This window comes from Prenolepis imparis, unplaced genomic scaffold (genome assembly GCF_030444845.1).
Source record: "Prenolepis imparis isolate NDT839.2.m4 unplaced genomic scaffold, iyPreImpa1.0 SCAF_6, whole genome shotgun sequence".
Taxonomy (NCBI): Eukaryota; Metazoa; Arthropoda; class Insecta; order Hymenoptera; family Formicidae; genus Prenolepis; species Prenolepis imparis.
The window spans coordinates 16,818,811-16,831,283 of record NW_028141164.1 but is presented as its reverse complement, the minus strand read 5'-3'; the positions used below and the strand labels follow the sequence as shown (position 1 = coordinate 16,831,283).

General features: G+C 47.3%; 1 pseudogene; it reads left to right on the top strand.

Annotated features, from left to right (window-relative positions):
- Nucleotides 1-2,639: 2,639 nt before the first annotated feature.
- On the top strand, nucleotides 2,640-12,242 carry LOC145937829 (uncharacterized; annotated as a pseudogene).
- Nucleotides 12,243-12,473: the final 231 nt, after the last annotated feature.

The window sequence follows — 12,473 nt, the reverse complement described above, 5'->3', positions numbered from 1 at the left end:
TTTCCCTCCGCTCTTTCTTTCTATTGACACTATGATTGGGTGATGATCTGACTCTATACAGTCTCCTATTTCTAATCTTCTCACCCTATCTCTCACTTTCTCCTCACAGATCACATAGTCTATCACCGACTCTCCTCTTCCCCCCGTATACGTGAACTCCCCTTCTTCGTCCCCTTCCACATTCCCGTTTAAAATTCCCCATCCCCTCTATTAATCTCCTCCCTTCCCCTTTTATCTTTCTATCTTTCGACCTTCTTTCCACCTTCTCTTCCTCTCCTTCTCCTCCTATCCCTCCCCCCGAGCCTGTCGTTGCATTGAAGTCCCCCCCTATCAGTGTCCACCTATCATCCCTCTGCTCCTCCATCCAAACCTTAAACACATTTAACTTTCTTTCCATATCCCCATTCACATATACCCCCACTATTCTCCATTTCTCCTCTCCTAGCCCTACCTCCACCATCATTAGTTCTTCCTCCTCCCCTACCTCTCCCCCCATTGTCATCCCTAGTTTCTCCCTGACACCGATAATAATCCCCCCCATCGACCTCCCCTTCTTACTCTTCCTCCTCGCCAACTGTTTCTCCCATCTATATCCCTTCGGCAGACTTCTCTTTACCTTATCCCAACTTTTTCCGTCCACCCATGTCTCCAGCATCATTACCACGTCCCATTTTTTAATTTCCTTCCAAAATTTTTCCCCCTTATTCTTAATCCCCCTATCTCCTGCCACATTCCAGAAACTCACCTTCCTTTTCTCTTCTTCTCTCCTTTCCCTCCTCCTCCCTTTTTTAGTTTCCCCTTCTCCCCCCTTTCCGTCTTTTCTCCTTTGCTCCTTCCTCCCCTCTTATTCCTTTCCTCTCCTCCCTACCTTTCCTTATTCCTTTTCTCTCTTCCGGTCCTCTTCTTCCCTCTTCTCTTCACTCCCCTCTCTTACCTCTCCTTTCCAATTCCTAAGCCTACCTTCCCCTTCATCCCATCTCCACCAACATTCATTTATTCTAATTTTCCCATATCCTGTCCACACTCTATTCCCTTTCTTCCTTTCCTCGTCTGCAATCTCCCCCAGCTTCCATTTTATTTTCCTCTCCTTCCACGTTAAATCGTCCTCAATCCTTATCGCCTTCCCTCTTAACCCTTTCTTCCTCTCCATTACCTGTCTCTTCTGCTCCCTACTTCCTAACCTTACCACTACCGTTTCCGTCTCCCCCCTTTCCTTTCCTCCCACCTTTCTAATCCACTCTGTCTCAGCTTTTACTTCGATCTCCTCTAACACTTTTTTCACCCTTTCCCTTGTCTCCCCCGTTCCCCCTTCTAATCTACGGATAACAATATTATTCCTCCTTTCCCCTCCTCTCCTTCATTTCCATCTTCCTATCCCATCCTATTATTTTAGCTATCATTGTCTCCTCCAATCCCCTGCCCCCTTCCATTCCCTTTCCTTTTTCACTTTCCATTTCCGTTACCCTCTTTTCTAAGTTTTTAATCCTTTGTCCCATCTCCTCTTTTTCCTTTTTCCACTCTTTTTCCCTTTGCCATATTTCCAGTTTCAACTTCCCTATCTCCTCACTGATCTTATTCGTTATTCTTTCCTCCATTCCTCTAATTAAGTAGCCTAAATCTTCTTTCCCCTTCTCCTGTAATTTCTCCGTTTTTTTGAATCTCCTCAATTCCCCCTCATCTCTATCCATTCCTTCCTCTCCTAACACATCCCTTTTCCGTTTGAAGAAATCCTCCATACACCCCGTGCTCCCCGTACTCCCTCTCCTTTTCTTCCCTAACTCCTCTATCCTCCTTGGCCTCCCCACCTTTTTCTTTCCCGCCTCCACCGCCTCTCCCCCGTCTCCTACCTTCGCTAACTCCACTACTTCCATTGCCGCCTATACTTACTTCTCGTCACCCTTCTTTTCTCCGCGTCCTACTCTCTCTTACCCCGGGCTATCTTCTCTACTCTTTATCTGTGCTCTACCGTTCCGTCCCACCCACTCGACTCTTCCTTCTCCACTGCCTATACTCTATGCCTTCTCACCTTCTGCACCACCCGTCTACACTCGCTACTCTCTCTGCACCTTCCACGCCTCGTGTCTTTCCCTCACCTAACCTCCTTTACTTTCTTCCTTCTATCCTGCCCCAATTCTCACTATTCACCGCCCTCCCTTTTTCTCTTTCACTCCACTTCTTCTCTCTTATCACCCATACACACCTCTCTTCACTCCTCTCCTTCCAACCGCCTTTTTTCCGTATAACTCTAACCACAGACTCTCACACCTGTCACACACTCTCACTTCGGAACCGGAAGCCTAGAATTTTTTAAATAATGTTGATTATATTTTGCAATTAAAATTAATAAAAATATAGATTAATCATTCTTTTTTTAAATCTTAAATTTATTGACTTAGTATTTAAGAAAATGATGAATAATGTTTCAAAGAATATTATTATAATATAAAAGTATTCTGAGAATATATCTAAAAATTAAATATGAATTCTATATATATCTTAAAAGTAAATAAATTAAATAAATTTTATAAGACAAAAAATCGAATCCTCTTATGTTCGTTAGCGGTTTGATTCCGAATACTAATAATATTTTAAATTATTTTTTTGAACTTGCATACACAAATGATTAATAATTTGTAGGAATGGCGAAGACATGGACAATCTTCATAGAAGAAGATACTGTGGAGGTAGTACCATCTAATTGGATATTAGATAACAAGTGTTACTGGCCGTCACTTATTACATCTGAGAAGTTGACGATCGCAATAAAAAAATCATAATTCACCAAACGTTTCATGGCCCTTATATCCCATCAGGATCGTACGAAATGGAACTTTCGGTAAATATACTACTTATATAATATACTACTTTGCGTTTTGATGTATCCAATTGACGAAAAATCTATTTATTGCATTGTCGTAATGTTATACTTATTTTGTTCTAGCCAATTATTCCGTAGCACAAGATAAATGCCGCAAGGCGGAATATTCCTCTGACATAAACTCTGACAGGTCACTTAGAAGTAAAAGAAAAGTGACGAAAAAAAATTTCTGTTTTTCATTTGAGGAGAACAATTCGTTATCAGACGATAATAACAATTTGCCGACTAAATTGCTGACTCCTCCACGTTTAACGAATGGTTCGTATGCATTTATTTATTTGTGTGTGCTACATTATAAAAATTTTGTAATCATCTTGTGACGCGGGGTCGGTGCGGCGAGCGGGGCGCTCGGTGTTGTCGCGGCGCGAGTCGGCGCGAGTAGAAAAACGCGTCAGCTGAGAGCGGCCGCTCTCTTCGATATATCGAAGAGAGCGCAATCGAACGGCGCGCGTATGAGTCGGATTTCGCGGACCGTGATTTCGGCGTGGACGCGACGAATCGGCGTGTCACGGCCGTCCGTATGGGTGGCGGGGGGAGGAACGCACTGACGGTCGAGAACCCTCGACGAAGGCGGCGGAGCTCCACCCACTGACGTCAGCGCGCTGTTTGCGGGGTGCGGTCGGAACCCCGGACTCCCGAGAATAGCTCGGGGGAGACAGAGTACCCTCTACCTCGAAGTCGGGGGACGGTGGAGGCGGAAGCCGGAAGTTCGGAGCACGGAGATTATCTCCGCAGAGGCAGCGTACGCGTCTACCTCGGGCTCTTTTTCCGGGCGGAAGGATTCTCCGATACGACGGAGTCGGAACGGTGTCTGAGAGAGCTCTTATCGCGAGCTCTCTTTTTATATGGATCGAGTAACGGGATCGGAGGCTGGATCGAAGGAGAGGGAGTGGGGGTGATAATCCTCGGCTTATTTCGGCGCGCGTCGGGCGTTTTCGGGGAATCGTGTTTAACGGTTGAATAATTAAATGTGGCGCTCAGCGCCTGCTGCCCTGCCCGGCCGGTGTTCGCCGGGCGCAGCCTTCCGACGGATGGACGGTCGGGAACGACGCGGGGGCGTTGTTACATCACCCCCCCCCTTAGCAGTGCCTGAATTTGAGGCAGCTTTTAGCGAATGCGGCGGTGATACCGGAGTTCGCCGCGTCGCGAAAACCGCAGGATCCAGTATCCTTGTTCCGCGGATCGGAACTTGTAGCGGCGGGATACGAATACCGCGAAATGCGGTACCTCCACCACCATTCCAGGCGCGACCTGGTACGGAATCGGCGGCGGGGTTACGGGTCCGGTCGGCATTTGTAGCGTCGGCCGTGGCGCTACGGTCCTCTCCGGAGGGGCCGGCTGGCGTGCTGGTCGTTTCGGCAGCGGCGGTGGTTGCTGCAGCAGCATTTCCCGCTTTCGCTGGTTGGCTCGGTCGGAGCGTTGCACAATCGTGCCCACGCGGGGCGGCCGGGAGGGTGCTGGTCCAGCAGGGGCGCTCGGCGGCGTGTCGGGGCCCTCGTCATCGGTCGAGTCGCCCAGGAGCTCGTTGATGGCTTGGATGATATCCTTTTCCATGGTCGATTGTTCTCTCGAAGGTTTCGAACCAAAGTGAGCTCGTTATTTTTCGGAGTCGTCCTCATCCTGATTGTCGGGGTCGTCGGTGTTATTGTTTATTCTTTCCCCGTTTCCGTTAGCGGTGTTAGGTTTATTATTATTGTGGCCTGGCTTTAAATCCTGGATGTGTACATGGCGGTACCATTTGCCGTGGGCGCTTTTCAGGTCGACGATTACGGGTGAGACGATGCGGCGTACCGTGAGCGGGCCAACATATTTGGGTGCTAATTTGGCATTGAATGCGTCTGCCTTTCGTGACAGCGGATGCTGTTTCTTCCAGACGATATCGCCGAGTTTCGGTCGCCACGGTCGTCGTCGCAAATTATAATATTTTTCCTGGCGTTGGAACGCCCTGGCTAAGTGCACTTGCACAAGTTGATAGGCGTCGCGGAGGTGCTGAGCGACTATATCCGGCTCGTCGATGGCGGTCGGTCGTCGTTCGGTCGTTTCCGGGCGTCGCAGTTCCCGGCCGTGATTTAAGTATGCGGGCGTGTATCCCGTGGCGTCGTGGTACGCCGTGTTGTAGGCGAACTGCAATTCGGGGATCCGGGCATCCCAGTCTCGATGGTCTCGTCCGACATATTCCCCGATCATGGTTTTGATTACGCGGTTCGTTCGTTCCACCGGGTTGCAGTGAGGCGCGCGGACGGGTGAGGTGCGATGTTTGATCCCCAGAGCCGTTAGGCGAGCGGTGAGCTGGCCGGAGATGAGCTGGGTGCCGTTGTCGGAGATAATGCGATCGGGTTGCCCGTGGCGCAGGACAATACGGGTGGTGATAGCGCGTCGGTGACGGCGGCGGCGGTCGCCTTGCGTAACGGCACGAGCTCGGTCCATTTCGTGAAGCGATCCTGCATCACAAAAAGCCAGGTGTGTCCGGCTCGTGATCTTGGTAGTGGGCCGACTAGGTCGATCGTGACTTGCTCCCACGGTTGTCGGACGTCTACAGCGTGCATATACCCGGCGGGTTTTTGTTGCAAGGCTTTGTGCGCCATGCAGGTTTCGCACTGTCGCACGAAGGTCGCGGCTTCTCGTAGCATCCCCGGCCAGTAATATTCCTCCGCGACACGAGCGACCGTCTTAGCTACCCCCAGGTGTCCCGCGGTGGGTGCGGTGTGTAGCTGCTGCAGCACGGCGCGCCGTCGGTTCTTCGGAACGCATTGCTTCCACTGTACCTCGGTAGGCTCGTCCTTGAAGTTCAACGTGTGGAGAATGTGGCGGTAAAGGACTCCGTTGTCGACGCGGTAATCGGGGAGCGCTGAGGCCTGTCGCGTCACGGTGTCGTAAAGGCGGCGGTACCAGGGACATCGGATCGGGTGCGCGGCGCAGACCTCGGGGCATCTGGAGAGCGCATCGGCCACGCGATTGAGTTTTCCGCGGCGGTATTTAACGTCGAACTCGTATTGCTGGAGTTCGAAAACCCAGCGTCCGAGGCGGCCGGTCGGGGAGTCCAAACGTTGGAGCCACTTGAGTGACTGGTGGTCGGTCACGACGGTAAAGGCGTAGCCCTCCAAATACCCTTTCATCCGCTGGATGCCCCACACGATGGCCAGGCATTCCAATTCCGTAGCGCTATAATTGCTTTCCGCGCCGTTGAGGGTGCGGCTCGCGTACGCGATGACCCGTTCGCCTTCCTCGGAAAACTGCGTAAGGACCGCTCCGAGGCCGTGGTTACTGGCGTCGGTTTGCAGGTAGAAGCGGCGTGCGAAGTCGGGGCACGCGAGGATGGGGGCGGCGATTAGGCGGTTTTTCAGCGCGAGAAAAGCGGCGTCTTCTTCGTCCCCCCATTTCCACCGGGCGTTTTTCCGCGTTAATCGGGTGAGAGGCGCGGCGGTCGTGGAGAAATCCGGCACGAAACGGCGGTACCACGAGGCGACGCCCAGGAATTGCCGGATTTGCCGAATGTTCTGCGGTGCGGGCCAGTTCGCGACGGCGCTGACCTTTTCGGGGTCGGTTCGAATCCCGTGTCCATCGACTACGTGGCCGAGATATTTCAACTGGTCGACGCAAAATTTGCACTTCTCGGGGTTCAGCCGTAATCGGGCGTCGCGCAACCGGCGGAAAACCTCGGTGAGCAGCTCGAGGTGTTCGTCGAAGGTGCGGCTGATGATGATAATGTCATCCAAGTACACGAATACGTGGGGCTCGAGTTCCGGTCCCAGAACCGTATCGAGCAGGCGTTGGAACGTAGCCGGCGCGGAATGCAAGCCGAACGGCATCACCCGGAACTGCATTAACCCCCTCCCGGGAATAGTGAACGCGGTAATCGGACGGCTCTCCGGCGCGAGCGGTACCTGCCAGTAGCCATTTTTGAGATCGAGCGTGGTGAGGTAACGGGCTCCTCGTAACTTGTCGAGGGTCGCGGTGATCTGCGGCAGGGGATACGCGTCCTTATCCGTGACGTCATTCACGCGTCGAAAGTCGATGCAAAACCGGTGTTTGCCATCCTTTTTCCGGACGACCACAATGGGTGAGCTCCACGCGCTTTTGGAGGGTTCGATAATCCCGGCCTCCTCCATCTTTGCCACTTCGGCGTCGATAACGGCCTGCATCGCGGGGTTACGAGGGCGGTATCGTTGCTTGATCGGCGTCGGATTTTTTAACCGGATGTGGTGCCGCGCGAGGGTCGTTGGCCCGCGGACGTCTTCAAATAACGCGAGTTCGTGCTGTAGTAAGGTCGTGAGGCGGCGGTCCTCGGCCGGCGTGCGGCTCGCGAGTCCAGTGGTCAAGCTGCACTGCGGGGTGTGCTGACACGGGTCGGCGCGCGGCGGGGTGATGGTAATCCCGAGCTTTCCCCATAGATCGATGCCGATCAGTAACTCGCTGTCGAGAGTCGGTAGGATGGCGAATTCGTGTCGGTAGGTGCGGTCTCGGACTTGAATCGGCAGTGTCACATAGCCGGGTATTTCCGCGTATGTGCCATCGGCCAGTTGCACTTGCCCGGCGTTCGTGCCCTCTACGTAGCCCCAGGTCCGAACGGCTTCGGCCGTGGCGGTGTTGATGAACGAAATCTCGGCCCCCGAATCTAGCAGGGCCTTGAAGGGCCTCCCGTGTATGCGGACGGTCAGGTGGGGTCGCGGCGAGAAAGTTACGTCGCGATGCTGGTGTCGGGGCGAGTGCCGGTCCGCTCGGCCTCGGCCCCGTTGGCGTTTCCCGTTCGTGGTGGGTGGCACTGCGAGGTGAGTACCCCATCGCGTCCGCATTGCGAACAAAATTTCTTCGCGGGGCGCTTGCAATTGAACCGGGTGTGTCCGCGCTGCTTGCAGCGCCAGCAACTTTCCTCGCGATTATATACGGCTGCTACGGAGGGCCGTTCGCTCGTTGGTTTCTCGCTCTTCCGCATCTGACTCCGTTCCTGCTCGATGTCTTCGTACTCCGCGGCGCGGTCATGTAGTTCCGACAGGTTCGCCACGTCGTCAATCCGCACGTAGAACTTGTACTCGGGATGCATATTCTCATAAATGCGTTCGAGCTGCTCGCCGCGAGAGAAACCGCCCGCGCGACGCATCAGCGTCATCATCACCGTGGCGTACGTAGCGAATTTTTCTCCCGATTTTTGCCGGCGTTCCAGAATTTCGCGGCGGAGCGTGGCTTTGTATCGTCGCGGTAGGAAGTGTGCGTTAAAATCGCGTTCGAAATCGTGCCATTCGGACCAGTTGTCGCGCGTATTGCGGTACCACAGCAGGACATCGCCGCGTAAGAGTTCGGGTAACGCTCTAAGTAGCTGTCGGCCGGTGTACCCGTAACCGGCGTTTAGTTCGCGGACGCGCTCAAGGAAGACCACGGGGTCGCGTTCGTCGAACGGGCATCCCCACTTCCGAATCTGGTTGATGACCTTCGCGTCATCGGACGGCAGGGGCCCCCTGCGGTCCCCCCCAGGCGGCGGTGTCGGGGGCCGCCCATGGATGGCCGGCGGCGGGGTGAGGAGTTCAGCCCCGTCGTCTTCCGCAGTCGCGTATTCGGCAAAGTTTTCGTCGATGTGACGGCTCATGCGCCTACGGAGGTCATCGAGGGTGCCGGTTGCGTCGAGGCCGGCCGCGGTGACGATCGAAACTAATTGTTCCTTCGGTACTCGGTAAATCCACGCTTTCGGCATCGTGGCGTGACCGTGGGTTCGGTGTTCGTGACCGGGAGAATGAAACAAAAGAAAATGCGGACGAAACAAAAAAACAGCGCGAGCGCAATACAACCGCAAGGTTCGTGTCTCACAACGGACGGAACGGTCCCTGTTCGGGCGCCAAATGTAACGGTCGCTTTTCGCGAGCTCGGAATAACTCGGTCGGGATCAGGGCTCGTAAAAAGGGTGAGACAACGAACGTAACGGTTATTAGTAACAACTGTAATTTATTAATTTAGGTGTCTGTATGTACAAGTGTGCGTGTGTGTGCGTGTGTGGGTGTGTAACGCCGGTCGTTAAAGCCCGTGTATTATGCGGGTCTTTAAATCGCTTCGGAGTGTTTACGTCGCCCGCGAGACGCGGGGTCGGTGCGGCGAGCGGGGCGCTCGGTGTTGTCGCGGCGCGAGTCGGCGCGAGTAGAAAAACGCGTCAGCTGAGAGCGGCCGCTCTCTTCGATATATCGAAGAGAGCGCAATCGAACGGCGCGCGTATGAGTCGGATTTCGCGGACCGTGATTTCGGCGTGGACGCGACGAATCGGCGTGTCACGGCCGTCCGTATGGGTGGCGGGGGGAGGAACGCACTGACGGTCGAGAACCCTCGACGAAGGCGGCGGAGCTCCACCCGCTGACGTCAGCGCGCTGTTTGCGGGGTGCGGTCGGAACCCCGGACTTCCGAGAATAGCTCGGGGGAGACAGAGTACCCTCTACCTCGAAGTCGGGGGACGGTGGAGGCGGAAGCCGGAAGTTCGGAGCACGGAGATTATCTCCGCAGAGGCAGCGTACGCGTCTACCTCGGGCTCTTTTTCCGGGCGGAAGGATTCTCCGATACGACGGAGTCGGAACGGTGTCTGAGAGAGCTCTTATCGCGAGCTCTCTTTTTATATGGATCGAGTAACGGGATCGGAGGCTGGATCGAAGGAGAGGGAGTGGGGGTGATAATCCTCGGCTTATTTCGGCGCGCGTCGGGCGTTTTCGGGGAACCGTGTTTAACGGTTGAATAATTAAATGTGGCGCTCAGCGCCTGCTGCCCTGCCCGGCCGGTGTTCGCCGGGCGCAGCCTTCCGACGGATGGACGGTCGGGAACGACGCGGGGGCGTTGTTACAATCTTATAAATCAAGAGACAGTAGTATCTGGCGCTATGCTATTTTACTTTTTAAAATCTTTTTATATTAAACTAATTTTTTAAAATTAAGTCTATTTTTTAAAGTGTTTTTTAAAATTAGGTAATTATTTAATATTTTTATTACATTTTTAAAACAGCAAGTTATAGATAAATGCTTGTATTATCATATTATATATGCGAATTATCTTGCATATGTACCAATTATTTGAGAGCATGTACTAATACAGATAGGGTTCATTATTATTAATCTAATTTAATAAATTATTAGTATAAAATAACTCGTATAATACAATAACACACTCATTTATCTATAACTTAGTTTATTGGACAATTGTTTTGAAAAAATATGAAATTACCTGAGAAATAAAAGTGAGCTATATTATTTATTTAAAGTTTAAATAATAATATACTATGAAAAAGAATGTTATATACAATCCCCCTAAAAATCTTTAAAAAAAAATAAGTTTTTAGGAATAAAATAGAATAGAGTAGCGAACAATTTATAAATTCAAAAAAACACATTCAATCGTTTAGTCCTTAATCGTCTTTCTTCAGACACCAATACTTTTATAAAAACAAAGTTAAAAAAAAGAGTGATGAAGCTACTAATGACTTTGATATATTACAAAATGAGAAATTTCGAAGAAACTTATCACCTAAAAGTAAATTGTTTTTCGTAATATAGAATTATTAATCACAACTTTTTACAAAATATAAAAGCTTATAACGTATTTTTTGGAAAATTTTGTAGATAATAACGAATCTTTGAAAGGCAACGATCAACCATTCATGACAGAATGTAAATGTTGCCCAGTACATTTGAAACACAATTGTGGTATGTATATGTTACTGGCAATCGTCGAATTTGTCCCATTGCCCAAATTTTTTAACCAACACGATGTGGGTAAGCTTAAATGTCCACAACGCATTCTGAATATTTATTTTAGCCACTGGGTGTTGAAAAACACTCACAACGCATTGTGACCGAAATAAATACCCAGAACGCATTGTGGACATTTAAACTTACATCGCGTCGTGGTTAAAAAATTCAGGCAATGGGCAAATTCGGCGCTTGCGAGTAACATATTTAATGTACAGTTCTTTTCGATAAACTTATTATCAATCTTATTATATAAAATTATGAATTTATTATCGTAATTACATGTTCGATAATTGATTAGATATATAGGTATATATACTCTTTTTTCAGAAAATTATTTTAAAGAAATCATTCGACAACAAAATATGCTGAAAGCAAGTATGTGGCAGTATAATGATACTTTGCACGAATTAACCACATCTATAAATCGTCTGCTTACAAATGATAAGGTGATTCAGCAAGGAGTGCAAGAAGCAACTTTATTCTTTACCATTTTTAACTTTCCATTACAAAAAACGAAGAAGATCTAATACGTGTCGAAGAACATTTGAATGATGAGAAAAATTTTAACGCTGCGGTAATTTTTCAATTTTTAAAATGTCTGTTATTCTCGAATATATGTTACATTTTTACATTGCAGTGTTATAATATGTACTTTATTAATTAATGAAATTTTAGTCAATATATTATTTTTGTTTTGAATTTTACAGATGGATGAATTTTCAAAAATTGGTGGAAGTTCTGTATATAATTTTACACAACGAACTTTGCAAATGTTAATTACAAATGACCTTGCAGCAACCTACAGTTGGTTGGGAAGGCGGTCCAAGAAAACTTTTAACAAATTAAAATTGGCGCATTTAATAATTGGTAAATAATTTTTTAGATTATCTTTTGCTTAACGCGCTTTTATTAAAATCATTCTCTCTTCGTAGATTATCAAATCACTTGTAATTGACTTATTTTAATCGGTCTTTGGTTTTTAATATAATAAATGGTCCCTCTTAGAGAGTTAATATTATAAATATATATATATATATATATATATATATATATAATATATATTAAATGAATTATACTTTGTATATATATATTTTTAATTATATTTTTAAAAATGTGCATTTTTTCAATCTTTATATTTAACTTAAAAATATCAGGCATTTTATTGTAACTTGTTTAATAATTTTTATTTAATCTATTTAATAATTAAATTTAAATTAATTACAATTAATTATAAAAAAAATTATGTTGAGGGATGAAAACGTTGGTATAATTATATATAACATAAAGAATCGCGAGGAATATATGTATAATATAAAATAAAATATAGAATAAAATATAATATATAATATAAAATAAAAAATATAACAAAAAGTATAAAATAATAAATAAATATATAAATAATATAATAAATAAATATAAAAACATTAATGTCTTTAACAATGTGTATTTTATTTAAATGAATATACAATCTATTTACAATTTCTAAATATTTTTTATCTTGTTTTTTTGTTATAGATTCTGTCAAAAAAAGCATCCTGAATTTAACTAATAAAGAATGCGAAGAAGCAATCCAAAAATGGCTAAGAAGAGCTAAAGAACGTATCAATAACAAAAAACATACAGAGAATAACATTATTGATAATGAGTAATATAATAATCCTTTAATTGTACTGTTACTGTGGGAGAAATGAAGCGTGAGATGGAAACTAATCAGAATTCGCTAACGGAATTTATATGAACAAAAAACGTAGAACGATAAATAATAATTTAATTTTTTTTAAATTTTAGTTTATATTTTTAAAATTTTAGTTTTTATTTCTATAGTTTATACAGATGAGTTTATATGGATTATTAGAATATAGATTATAGATTTAGATGGT